Below are 11,862 nucleotides of genomic sequence, written 5' to 3'. Positions count from 1 at the left end.
TAAAATGTTGATGTATGGAGCTTGCTCACTCCATACATCAGTTTTAGTACCAAAAAGACTATTAGCATCTAGCATCGAGTAGCGGAACTATCAGTACTGCTACTTGACAATAAATGTAGCACCGACCGGAAGGTCTTATGCAACAGCAACAGCAGCAGCAGCAGGTTATCTCAACAGCATAAGACTTTCCGGTCGGTGCTACATCTATTGTCAAGTAGCAGTACTGAAAGTTCCGCTACTCGATGCTAGATGTAGACACTGAAATTAATAGTCTAACTGATGTATGGAGTGAGCACTCTTGTCTTATTATATTTCTCTATGCCTCTAGCGGCCTACCATATAAGGAAGATTGGCAAGTATATTACACTGTAAATCCACCTTATTAGACACCTTAAAAGTTGAAAACAATTAATAATATAAACAACAGGCGAGATTTGAACTATCTCAACTCTGAATGATAAATACATCTTTTTTTCATTCTAATTAAATGTCACATCATATATTTTCAGACCGTGTATGAAAGTAATTTGTTATTTTTCGAAGTTTGTTTGGTGTAAAATTACTCCAATCTAAAATTAATTGTCGAAATGAACAATTGTGAGTGTGAGCAATATGAATGTAGGTATCTAATTGTACAATATAAGTAATAAAAACATAGCAAAATACGATCTAACTGCATAATGCTTTAAATTAATTTAGTACGTATACGACGAGTGTGCGCAATACGATTTTTCAGCCAGCAAGTCAGTTCAAATGGGATCGGTTTCAATTTCTAACTAGGTACATCAATTTGATATACATATAAAGCGAGTGAGTTGCACTGAGATTATTAAAATATCATGATTATATAATAAAAAAACATTAAACCTTAAGGTTGTATAGAATTATTCATAGTACAATCTTCACCTACATATGCGTACAAGTCTAAAGGATGATTAAATCTTATTTGTTGTTATGGACATACCACACATACCAGTACATATTTAATGGAAAGTTTAGTTTATTTATTTAATTAAGTATATTAAAATGAACATGTGTATGACAACTTAGTGTACCTACAGTTGGGTTAAACAAAAAACCGTGTTCGCATCTATCCTGTAGACATACCAAAAAGTTAAGGGCTATAAAGGTTAATTTTATTATTTAACCCTTATCCACATGAAAAGGTACTCCTTTTATTTGGATAAGTATGATCATATCATTACCTACATGCTTCCCACAAGCTGGAAACTTTTGTCCACAGGAGAGATCACGTGTGTGTTCATCAGAACTGTACAGTTGTTGTATTTGTATTTGATCATTCTGTTTTAAGTAGGTATAATGACTGAGAGTGAGAGTAGTACCTAACATGAAAATAATAAATAAAGCTGGTCAAGCAAATCTTGTCAGTAAAAAAAGGCGCGAAATTCAAATTTTCTATGGGACGATATCCCTTCGCGCCTATAGTTTTCAAATTTGCCGCCTTTTTCAATTGACAAGATCTGCTTGACCAGTTATAGTAACTATAATTAATTTCGGTTTTTATCGGTCCTATGTAAAATTGTACCAGAGTTATTGTTTCTGGTCAAGAAATGTCACCCCTTATATCTTCAAAAGCACATCCTTCAGGTAAAAACAGAAAACTTCTTCATGGACGGCAGATAGAGGGCTACCACCCCATATTGCTTCCTTGATCGTATCGGGACTCATTTCTGAGTTTTAGCGGCACGCACATTATACACTTTCTTTTATTATATTGATTACAAATCGAGAGAATATCACCGATTTGCACGAAATGAGAGAATGACCCTGTTAGGCTCTTTTCTAATTTGGAATACCACTTTTAGTTAGTAGTGCAAAGTAGATCTGTGATACTTTAGTTTTAAGTGTAAGAGCGAATATGAGAAGTCGCACGAATAAAAAAATATAAGGAAACAAAATGTTATTATTTTTTATTATTATTTCCCCGTAATACTGTATAATACCTATTAAATTAAATTAAATATCATTTATTGTCAAGCAACTAAGGCCCAGTTTGTAAAGTACGTATCCTTACAAACGAGCATACATACAATAATAAAAATCTTAGAACCTAAAAATCAATCAGGCTAGCCTCAGGCTATTAATACAATAAATGTAAAAAATCCCACAAATTAGTCACGAAACCATGTCTAATTTTCATTTATTTATAGCAGTATAATTTTAGTATAAAATAGCTACCCGAGGGAATATTTTGAATAGAAGTATATTTATAGTAGTTTATGCAACAGTGATATAATAAGGGTTCTTAAAATTCAAGGGTCGAAGTTACAAAACGAGACGTAGTCGAGTTTTGTAAAAAAAGACCCGAGAATTTTAAGAACCAATTATGAGCTGTTGCATACATTACTTTTTCTATGACAGCTGCAGCAAAAAAAAAAAAAAAAAAAATATATATATATATATATATATATATATATATATATTAAAAAAAAAGAGTTATTATTTAAAAAAAATTGAGTTATTATTTAAAAAAAAAAGAGTTATTATTGTAAATGAAAACATACCTCTTTCAATCAAGATGATCGGAACTTGTATCTTTAAAAAAAATAAAGCAGTTCTATTATACTCATAAGATGACTGCTAGCAGTCATCTTATGAGCCTATAGACAAATCATTCAAATGACATTGCTTTAGATATCACTGTCAGTCATTTAATTGACACATTTAAGTGCTGGAGTAGAAAAAATATATTAAAAACGGGTCACTCACGTAGTCGAAAACGTTCAAATTAATAATAATAATTTAATATATTTAATATGTCTGTGTCTCACGAAAGTTTTGTTATTAGAAGTATATTTTCAGAATAATTGAGCCCTCCTGGCTTTTCGCCCCTCTTAAGGTTTTTAATTTTATTGTGTGTCTTGTACCCTGTGTTTGTACCTTACGAATAGCTTCGCCGTGTTTGTCTTTATGGCATACTTAGCTGGAGCACAATCCCACATAGATTTTTTTATGAAATTATATAAATACAGTAGACCCCGCTTAAAACGACTCTGCAGGAACCTAGCAAAAAAGCGTCTTAAACGGGAAATCGTATTAAACGTGAACAAAAAAACTATAATAACGGATGATAATGAGCGAATTAAATCTTAAGTGTAGTAGGTATAAGTTAAATAATCTAGGAACGCTAACGATAGGCTCAACTAGAAAGTCTTGGAGTAACTGGCTGCAAATAAATCTGGGTGCGATAGCTTGCACTCCGTGCTCCATAACGGTCAAGCAGATGGCATCGCATTCGCACGCCGATAAGGACCCGACAAAAGAGATTAGACAAAACAAAAAACACATTACACATAATAGGTAATAAACACATTAAAAAATGTTGGCTAACGGCGTATTGCATAACAATACGACGGTTATGACAAAAACACAAACGTGCAGATAGTACGTAATGGGACGGATAAGTAATATATAATTTTAGATGGCGTATTAAGCGGGACTCGAGTCGTATTAACCGTGAAAAAATGTATGAAAACAGGCCTAAAGTTGCAGTGACCGGCGTAAAATGGCGTATTATGCGGGAACTCGTATTAAACGTGATCGTATTAAGGGGGTTTTACTGTATATATATGATATTTGCCCTTGATTAAAATGGGTAACCTATAGTTATAAATGATCATTATCTGTGCCAACTAGAGTACCTAGATACAATAAACCTTGGAGGATACAACTAAACGGAGTAGCCATTAACAGGCTTTCCCCTCTGTCGAAAATAGGCGGCCAACGGTCATACACAATGTATGGACTGACGTTTATCTGACATGGCTATTTTTACGTTACGCATACAGTTGACGTTCCCCTCCCCCGCAAAAATCGGCAGACTGTTTTGTACAGAAAATTACAGACATGGCGTCTCCGTTTGATTATATCCTCCTCCAAGCAATAAACAATAATATACCTACTTACTTCGTCATTTCTATTAGTACCGATATAATATTGACATTGACTCTGAATCTAGCTCAATTTTCCTATTGGCCAATTCGTGATGAATTGCCACAGAAATTACCCGAATAAAAAAATAAATATAAGTAAGAATGATTATGAAAATTGAGAAAACAATTCCTAACAGACTGAAATATGGTCTGTAGAGTCTGTAATGGTTTATAGTTTGACAAGGTTCTTCATACAGTAGATGAATAATCGCCCAGTCGGCCCGAGACTGATGGCTAAAAGTAAGAGGTGAAGTGCGACAAAATAATGTTAGTGAACATTAGTTAGGGCAACCACAAATATATGGATAAAACTGATCTCGAATGCATGCGGTTGTAATTTTAGAAAGAGAAGAGATTTTAGGGTGGGAGTTTAGATGGGGAAGGGGAGTTTGGTATGTATCAAGGCGTTCATAGAACTCGGTTCCCATGGGCTTACCTAAGTAGCAGTTGAGCACTTTTCCTACTGATCATGATGAAATGTAAAGACAAACTAGCTCCGGCTTGCCTACGACTAATCTGACGCATTTCTATTATCTATCTAATCTATCTAATCCTTTAAACGAGCAATTCTTGTATATTTATTTATTTATATGTATATATATTTCGGGGATCTCGGGACCGGCTGTAACGATTTCGATGAAATTTGCTATATGGGGGTTTTCGGGGGCGAAAAATCGATCTAGCTAGGTTTTATCTCTGGGAAAACGCGCATTTTTGAGTTTTTATGTTTTCCGAGCAAAGCTCGCTCTCCCAGATATTAGGTACCTATTTAACAACAACATACCTCACTCATAAACTGGGTGCAGTGACAAAAATATTGCAGAAAACATAGCAACTATCAACTATACTGGAAAACATTGTTGGCAAAGTTACACATTGTATTGTATTAGGTATATTGTAGCACGGGGAAGTTTAAGAGCGCTCCCACAAGGAAAGTCGAAATAATGCAAAATTGATGATATTCCTCGATGACATTCAGTACTTTACGCTCATTATTAGAAATAATGAGTACTTGTTCCAGTAAAAGCGTCTTCTTATCTTTAGGAATTACTTTGTAAATATTAGAAAAAGGACTTATTAAATTAATAATGAATTTTTTTCTGATGGTCGTTTCCGAAAAACCACGTCTAGTACTGAATTGTGAGCTCGAATTTGTAAATGTTGAGAAGTTTACTCTGGTAAAGCTGGCTATTTTGTATTACTAATACCCTGTACTTTAGGAATTACTTTTGACATTTTTCCTAAATACCTTTGAGAAAGAGAAAATCGAAGAAAAACAAACTCAATTTTCTCTCCGAAACAAGTGTCAATTCCTACGAAATTCTACTTAATATCGAAGTCATTTTCATACTCAAGCAATCTGCAGCGTTTGCTTATACTGTTGGTATACATTAGTGTTTATGAAATTCTACTATAATTTTTTGGCAATTTTTTGAAAACGTGTCTAATATTACCGATGACGCGCGGTCGTGAGCTCAGTGCCGCGGCAGAGCTTGTAGAGGTAGGACGTGTGTCGGTCGGCTCCGCACGTTTACAACGGCGTCGACGAGGTTTTTTATCGTTGTGTGCGGCAGGCGCCGTGTAAAATGCTATACTGTGTGCGTGACGCTGCGTGTAAACGGCGACTGAGAAACTTTGATCCTACTACTGTGTATTTGGTTTTATATAGTATAGTAAATGCAACCGGACCGCATTAAAAATATTTGTAATGACCTGATATTTTATAGGTACTAAATGAAAAAAATGGCTGAATACAAATGTTTTTGATGACATCTCAGAATATACATATATAGGTCCACATCCACAGTATAGGAGTATAGGTCTGATGATGGAGCTGGAAGGTGGTCACCGGTACCAGTCAACCACGCAACTAAACCACTTCGTGTTTGGGCTCGTTTGATTCCTCTCAACGAGATCTTTGACACAAGATAGAACTCAGGGTCTGATGATGGAGCTGGAAGGTGGTCAACGGTACCAGTCAACCACGCAACTAAACCACTTCGTGTTTGGGCTCGTTTGATTCCTTTCAACGAGATCTTTGACACAAGATAGAACTCAGGGTCTGATGATGGAGCTGGAAGGTGGTCAACGGTACCAGTCAACCACGCAACTAAACCACTACGTGTTTGGGCTCGTTTGATTCCTCTCAACGAGATCTTTGACACAAGATAGAACTCAGGGTCTGATGATGGAGCTGGAAGGTGGTCAACGGTACCAGTCAACCACGCAACTAAACCATTTCGTGTTTGGGCTCGTTTGATTCCTTTCAACGAGATCTTTGACACAAGATAGAACTCAGGGTCTGATGATGGAGCTGGAAGGTGGTCAACGGTACCAGTCAACCACGCAACTAAACCACTTCGTGTTTGGGCTCGTTTGATTACTCTCAACGAGATCTTTGACACAAGATAGAACTCAAGGTCTGATGATGGAGCTGGAAGGTGGTCAACGGTACCAGTCAACCATGCAACTAAACCACTTCGTGTTTGGGCTCGTTTGATTCGTCTCAACAAGATCTTTGACACAAGATAGTACTGAGGGTCTGATGATGGAGCTGGAAGGTGGTCACCGGTACCAGTCAACCACGCAACTAAACCACTTCGTGTTTGGGCTCGTTTGATTACTCTCAACGATATCTTTGACACAAGATAGAACTCAGGGTCTGATGATGGAGCTGGAAGGTGGACAACGGTACCACTCAACTACGCAACTAAACCACTTCGTGTTTGGGCTCGTTTGATTACTCTCAACGAGATCTTTGACACAAGACAGAACTCAAGGTCTGATGATGGAGCTGGAAGGTGGTCAACGGTACCAGTCAACCATCCATTAATTACGTCACACGTTTAGGGGGAGGGAGGGGGTCAAGAAAATGTGACATGTTGTGACATGGGGGAGGGGGGAGTCACAAACATTGTGATGTCACTTTAACCTCATCAGTAACCGAAAATTAATTTATATTTTTTTATTCGCTGTACATGTACATGATTTTGGATGTAACTTTCGTTGTGTTATAAAATTACTAATATTTATATATCAAAAATATTTTTTTATTAAAAAAATTATGCCGAGTTAATATTGTCGATTTCGTTGAAAACAAAATTGCCTAAAATGTGACGTCACACCAGGGGGGTGGGGTTTGCAAAATGTGACCAAGTGTAACAAGGACGGGAGGGGTAAAAAAACCTAGAAATTCGTGTGACGTAATGTCGTAGTTGCATGGTTGACTAGTACCGGTGACCACCTTCCAGCTCCATCAGCAGACCCCGAGTCATATCTTGTGCCAAAGATCTTGTTGAAATGAATAAAACGAGCCCAAACACGAAGTGGTTTAGTTGCATGGTTTACTGGTACCGGTGACCACCTTCCAGCTCCATCATCAGACCCTGAGTATCACCTAGTGTCCAAGATCTTGTTGAGACGAATAAAACGAGCTCAAACACGAAGTGGTTTAGTTACATGGTTGGCTGGTACCGGTGCCCACCTTCCAGCTCCATCATCAGACCCTGAGTCATATCTTGTGTCAAAGATCATGTTGAAATGAATCAAACGAGCCCAAACACGAAGTGGTTTAGTTGCATGGTTGACTGGTACCGGTGACTACCTTCCAGCTCCATCATCAGACCCTGAGTATCACCTAGTGCCAAAGATCTTGTTGAGACGAATCAAACGAGCCTAATCATGTTACTACATGGTTGATTGGTATCCGTGACCACCTTCATCATCATCATCAGGCTTCATCATCAGATGCTTAGTACCAGCTCGTTTCTAAACCCTCGTTGATACAAATTAAAGGTTTTATTATATAGCTAAAATAGTTTCACTATACAACCTATACCATATGCAATTACGAAAAATGAAAATAAGCGAGTACCTAAGTACTTACGTATAATTTCTTTTTAGTAATAATGACCTACATAAGTATGTATATTTGCACTGGATTTAGTATTTTCGTACCACATAACATTTTTAGGACTTTGATATTAAAGTAGGTACAGTTAGTGTTGTTATGGTTGATTTCAATATGCTTCACGATCGGATCAAGAATGTTTAATCCATCATTGTAGTGCGACCGAGGGAAAATGCGGTGGAACGGATCGGCGTACTGAGCTCGCGGGGCCTGCCGCAGCGCGTAAAATACCTAAACTCGCTCATCCCCGAAATGTAATAGCACTCTTAAGCAACTCGACTACTGGCGCCTACTCCTACTGTGCGTGAAGAAAGTTACAGATAGTATTCTGTCAACAAATCCTACCCTATTGTCACGACAATATCTAGATGTTTTTGAAATAATACACATTATAAGAGTGTTTTAGTTTTTAACAAGCTTTTATTAGGTCGACCTGTATGTAACTATGTAATGGAATCTAAGGTAACTAATTTAACCATCTTCCAAGGATCGTAGCGTCATGAAAATTGGCAGCTGGATGTAGTTCTGATGACAATACAATAATATGGTACTGTCGAACTGATCTGATGATGGAGACAGGAGGTGGCCATAGGAACTCTGTGATGAAACAACGCAACCTAATTGTGTTAGGGTTTTTTAGAATTGTCTCGATGAGTATTAGTTGTCTGTCGTAAGAAAAGTACAGTCAGCGATAAAAGCTTGTACTAAAAATAAAATGTTTGCCAAAAACTTACTTGTTTTTGTTGTTATCGGATATACCGCCAAAAATTCCCCCACACATCAGACATTGGAGGATTCGTTTGGGCCATAATCCGCAAAAAATGATTCATTCAGCGATATCATGAGATGTACATATATAGTAATATAGGGATCCCAACAAATATATGTCGCAATGTCCATGATGCGCTGCAGCCCTAGGGCTCCGCCGCCGTTGCGTCAGCGCGTCACGACGCTAACTAGTGAGGATGGCACAGATCACATGCGCTCCATCACGGATTTCGATACCGTTTGTAATTGATGGCACCGGCACATTGACGTGATTATTTGCTTTATTCAAGGACTGAATATGGTTTAAGTCTAATCGTGGTAGCTTAGACTAAAGAGTGTTCGCGATCTGATTTCAGGTATTTCCTATTTAATTTTGAGTCCACACTTGTTTTAACCTCGTAAGTCCTGTGTTTTTCCAACAGCAGTAGTCATATCTGCCGGCTGTACTATACCAAGTACAAACCAAGAATAGTGCTTCAGACCGAAACAAAAAGATGTCGATTTTAGAGATTTTTGAAGTGGGGTCTTATTTTCAGTATTTTTTATGGTATGTTTATTATGTATAGCACCTCTTTAAGAAGGAAATTATTGAAAATATTTTGTACTTGTGTGAGTACATTGGGTTTTTACACAGTATAATAAAAAAAGTTAAAGGATTTATTTAATATTAAAATTAAATCATATATTTTGTCTAAACATCACTAAAGTAAAATATTTACTTTATTACAACATAACTAATCTTCTTCTTATAAAAAGGTGAATTAAAAAAGCTCTTTTCATTATTTTAATACCATACTACATCTACGAAGGTTGGATTTGGGTGTTCAAAATCTGGACTAGATCTCCAGACCTACCCCTTGCACTTTGCCCACGTCGCGCCCTTGTGCACTTGTGCTACTACCACGGCTACGCCCACCTCATTGACCACGAGCACTTTGAAATCGATGACTAGATACACGTCCGCGTACTACAACTTCTATTTCTCCATCTTCATATTAGAAAAGTCCCTATTTGATTCTTGGTCGGGTTCAGATATAAACATATCTTCATTATCCGAGTCCTTGAAGACATAGTTATTGAGAAGTTGTGATATTTGCTTTTCATCAAACGCTAGAATAAGAAAAAAAAATACTTGTAAGTTAGACCGAACGTACTACCGTAAGTACAAATTATTCTGACCAATCACGATCCTCCTTAAATATACAGGTTTCTTTGAAATATTGTTTATTTTACAATATTTATAATTTAAATATACTAATACATTCGTATGACAACAGAAAAAACAAGTGATTACTTGAATATAAACCGATTATCTTACCTCGTGCTGGCCAGCGACCTGACTGTGTGGCCATCTTGCGAAATAGTGACACTGACACTGACAGTTGACTTTACCTGTCTAACATGGCGAAATTGACCATAGAAAATAGAATGAGAATGACCGTGTCAGTGTTGCCGTTGTAAAAAAACTACCCGGTAAATGGGGAATGAAAAATTTGTACTTGAGTAAGTACATTAGGCAGTTACGCCATCTATCTAGTTAAAATGTCAGGTCTGAAGTGCTATCCTTAATTTGTACTTGTACAAGTACGCGGGGACTTACGAGGTTAATAGCACCACCTAGGACGATTTAGATTTTTGTTTACAAGTATTTTCAGCATATTATGTAAGTTATCAACGCACATGTTTTCGGCGTGTCACGTTAAACAATGTGTCACGAGTGGAACAACCAATTGGACCAATCCAATTTCCTTATTTAAAATTAAATTTTAATTACAAGTTTCTAATGCTCTTACGCACTATGGCCAAAAAGCGCGCAGAAGTCGTAGACGGTGAATAGCCATTATATTTGGCTACTATGTAAGTAGTGGAGGGTAAACTTTCAAAGGTCTGTGCGGTGCAACTTTGAATTACGTTGAGCAAGTTAAAGTTAAACTAGATTCAAATAAAGATACCCACTTCTATGAAAACATCACCACCCCCAACCTCACCTTCCCAACTCTACATCCTCCTCGTCTTAGCGGTTTTGCAGTTACACCTTATTAGGGCTTGCAAATATTCGAAACTTTCAGATATTCGAATATTCGACTTTTTCTGACGACGTATTCGAATATTCGAATAATTATTCGAATATTATAAAAAATAAGAAAAGGAACGAGAAATCGGTTTATTATCGTTTTATTCAAAAGCTTTTTTCACATATTGCTAAAACTAAGGATATTTAGCAGAAATCCACTTAAATGACTAGATTTTATCATCCTACTATTTATAAGATGCCCACATTTATAAAAACAAGTAAAACGCCAAAATTAAACGTATTTAATATTTCTAGATAAAACTTATTATAAATGCGTCGTTGCGTGAAATAATATAACTTTAACCATCCAAACACCTAGGTATGTAAGATATTTTTTTAGTAGGTAATTATTTCCCGATTTAAATTAACTTGTAATCACTCAGAGGCCTGTAAAAAGGCCTTTAATTTCATTGTATTTTGAATCTTTATTGACTTTATTTGTTTTGGCAAGTTATTATTCCTAATGGTCGGCTAATTATATAATATTGGAATATTTAAGGGAAAAAGTTAGTTGAGTACTGGGTGGATTATTCGTCAGCTAAAGGTGCATGTTTAGATTACCAAGTTGGGCAGGTTTGGTATGATTAATTTTGAGAATTTCGATAAATGGCAAGGTTTAGACTTCAAAAATTCGCTTAACGTACGCTTGTACTGAATAAACAGAATGACCCTTTGACTTAAAACTTACGCACCGTAAAAATAACATACTTTTTGATTTCGTTTTCTTTTAAATTGAGTTAGGTTTCACTGTATTCACGAAGTCTATCGAGAGGAATACCGTAAAAATATTATATCCTTCGTATTTGGGTACCTACCGTCCCTCATTCACTGTAAATACCCGTAAAACACACAGAAACTGTAACTACAGCGGATGACATAGATTTTTTTATAGTAATAAAAAATTTAAATTAAATTAAATTAAAATTTATTTCAGGAAAATACCCATATGTGTTACATTATTATTATTATACATTATTCAATCAAAAAATATTCGAATATTCGAAACCTGAGCGGCCGAATATTCGAATATCAAAACAGGTCGAATATTCGACAAATTCGAATATTCGAATATTCGAATTGCAAGCCCTACACCTTATTCACCAACTGCCTATGGACTCTCACAAATACAGTGGTATCACAAGCGCTTTGTCGGTCCT

This window comes from Cydia amplana, chromosome 1 (assembly GCF_948474715.1).
Source record: "Cydia amplana chromosome 1, ilCydAmpl1.1, whole genome shotgun sequence".
Classification (NCBI taxonomy): domain Eukaryota; kingdom Metazoa; phylum Arthropoda; class Insecta; order Lepidoptera; family Tortricidae; genus Cydia; species Cydia amplana.
This window is presented reverse-complemented; position numbering follows the sequence as displayed.